Here is a 3408-nt window from a genome sequence, read left to right on the forward strand (position 1 = left end):
CCTCCACTCCTAGACTGCAAGGTTAATCACTCCCCTCCCTTTGCCCCAAAATGGCTACCTTTACATTTCCAGCCCTTACAATCAGTCCTGATAACAATTACTCGCTATTGTATTGCAAGAGACCTGTCCACATCTCCTTTCATCAGCTCCAACTAGCCAGAATGGATACTACTCAGTGGAGATTCTACTTTGCTCCACACCCTCGGATCCAGGTTCCCTCTTGAAAACTTGTAAGCCAGTCACTTCTTGCCTCTGTAGTGCCCCCATTCTGGGTAGCTGATGTCCAAGTTGCCCATCCCTGTCCTCTCCATGTCCAGAGGAGGTGGGAATGTGAAGATTTGTTCACTCTTTTGATCTACTGCTTCCATAGGTGTATGTCAAGTTCATCAATTTATATCAGACTATTCTTTTTTCCGTCTTATTTCTTCTTCTGTTTGAGCTCTGATCATCCAGCCATTGAAGCCAGATCAAGTGGGTATTATCTGTAAGTGTGGGTACTTATGCATGTGCCCTGTCTTCTTGTCAGCTAGAGGCTTCACTCTCCACTCTAGTCCTCTGGACTTGGCACACTGCTGGCCAACCAGGTCTCCATCTGGGTTCACAGGAGTCTATTGAGCAGTATAGGGTTTAGCTCGCAGCTTCATTGCTGTTTTTCCCTCACTTCCCCTTATCGGTGACAAACGTGGTCACCAATCAGAGCATGCATTCCTATTGAGCCTTAGTCTTTGAAGGTGGTTTACCCTGAGGGGGACCCAACCACTTGCCTTGATGTCACCTGGGTGAGCCACTTGTTTGTTCTTGTAGTAATCAGTCGGTCTGCCTATATTGTTTTGTATTTTTCCTGCCAGTCTTTCTTTCAGAAAGTATCTTCTGTTCTTCTGGCCACTCCAGGCTGGTCTGCTTGTCCTTTCAAGTGGAAATTTCCCACCTCAGAAGATTCTGGATGCTGTTCAGGATTCCAGCTATGGTCTTGTGTAATGCAGAGGCTCCGCAGGAAGCCTCCTTCGCTGGGCCCTTTGTAACCCCATTTTAGGTATTCCAATCAGTTATAGGCAGAAGACGGACTTAAAAGCTTTCTGTGGCAGTATTTCCAGCTATTCCTTTCTCTCCCCATCTAGTGTCCATTTTATAGCAGTATGCCAGGGACACCAAGATTCAAAAGACAGCCAAGCATCTTAACATTATTTCCCCCCTTTATCCCATTCAAACTATGTCTCAATCTCTGTATCCCAGAGACCTGTTGTTCCAAGGTTTTGCATACATCATTATTTGCCTCTGTCCCTCTTCAGCTTCACATTCATCCTATCGTATTTCATTTCATTGCAATGATTAAAATCTCCTCCGTGCATCATCAAATAACCAAAGGATCCACTCCACAGGCCAGCCCTCACTAGCTGCCAGCAAACAGCTCCTCTCCCTCCCTGAGTCCCATGTCCCTAGCCACTCCATCTGTTCATGCCATCAGAGTTCCCCCACCATTTTGGGTCTGGGCAGTTTCTAGCTCCTCCCTCCCCACAAGGTATTCCAGTTAGTTATAGGCTGATGACGGGCCTACATGTTTTCTGTTGTGATGTTTCTGGCTGTCCCCTCACCCCTCAAGTGTCTATTTCACAGTAGTAGGCAAGGGAGACCAAGATTCAAAAGACAGTCAAGCATCCAAACATTATTCCCCTTTCCCCCTTTTCAAGACATGCCTCAATCCCTGTATCCTGAAGCCCTGTTATCCAGGGTTTTGTATACATCATCATCATTTACCTCTGTCCCACCTCGCTCATGCAAACCTGCCCAACCATTCTCTCATCCACCATGTTCTTCGTTTTCCCCTCCCCCTTCTTGTGTATTGCCTGCCTTCCTCCCCCACCCCCCACACTCCACCCCAGTTCCCAAGCTCTCCTGTGTTTATTCCCTACCTTGTGCTCTATCTTCCCTTCCCTCCCTCCCCACCTCTCATCCCATACATACTGGTGATCAGCACTTATATATATAGATTTTTTTCCTCCCCCTATTGTGTGGGATCTTTTTCTTAGTCTTTTACAATAATGGTCTTATGCAGTATTTCTCCTTTTGTGACTGACTAATTTCACTCAGCATAATGTCCTCAATTCATCCATGTTATACAGTGGCTTGCAGCTTCCTTGTTGTTCTTCAAGGTAGAGTAGTATTCCATTGTGTGTATGTACCATAGTTTGTTTATCCATTCTTTAATAGATGGGCATTTTGGTTGTCTCCATTTTTTTGTTATTGTAAATAGTGCTGCTATGAACATTGGTGTACATACATCTACTTGTGTTATGGCTCATATTTCTTGTGGGTAAATACCAAGTAGAGGAATTGCTGGGTCATACGGTATTTCTATTTCCAACCTTCTGACAAAGTGCCATATTACTTTCCAGAGTGCTCGGATCATTTTTCAGTCCCATCAACAATGTAGGAGTGTCCCAGTTTTTCCGCATCGTCTCCAGCATTTGTTGTCCTCTGCTTTTTTGATCTTTGCTGTTATTGCTGGTGTGAGATGATATCTCATTGTTGTTTTGATTTGCATTTCTTTGATGGCTGCCTGGATCTCCTCCTTAGTGAAGTGTCTGTTCATGTCCTGTGCCCATTTTCTAATTGGCTTATTTGTCTTTTTCTTGTAGAGGTGTTGTAGTTTCCTATATATTTTAGAAATGAGTTCCTTATCTGATGTGTCATTGTAAAAGATTTTTTCCCATTCTGTGGGTTCCCCTTTTCCTCTTTTGGTGAGGTCTTTTGATGCATGTAAGTTTTCAATTTTTAGTATGTCCCATTCATCTATTTTGTTTATTTTTGTTTGTGTACTTTTCAAAATATTTGATAGTCTGTATATGCCCTGAATTAGCACGCTCACTTTTGTCCCTATTTTTTCATTGATGACCTTCTTAATTTGGAGATTCACGTTTAGATCTTTGATCTATGCTGAGTTCATTTTTGTATAGGGTGTGAGGCAAAGGTCTTGTTTCAGTCTTTTACATATTGCTTTCCAGTTCTGCCAGCACTATTTGTTGAAGAGACTGTCTCCTCCCCATGCAATATGCCTAGGCACTTTGTCGAAAATTATTTGGCTGTATGTGAATGGGTTAATTTCTGAATTCTCGGTTCTGTTCCATTGATCAATATATCTTTCATTGTACAAGTACCAGGCTGTTTTGACCACTGTAGCCACATAGTAAAATTTGAAATCAGGAGTGAGAGATCTCCCACCTTGTTCTTCTTTTTAAGCAGTGCTTTGCTTATCCTGGGTCTCTTTCCTTTCGATATAAAGTAAGTCATTGTCATTTCCATCTCTTTGAAGAAAGTTGTTGGAATCTGGATTGGGATTGCATTACATGTGTAAATTGCTTTGGGCAGTACTGACATTTTCACGATGTTGAGTCTTCCTATCCAGGAACA

This window comes from Chrysochloris asiatica, unplaced genomic scaffold, assembly GCF_000296735.1.
Source record: "Chrysochloris asiatica unplaced genomic scaffold, ChrAsi1.0 scaffold00080, whole genome shotgun sequence".
NCBI classification, from domain to species: domain Eukaryota; kingdom Metazoa; phylum Chordata; class Mammalia; order Afrosoricida; family Chrysochloridae; genus Chrysochloris; species Chrysochloris asiatica.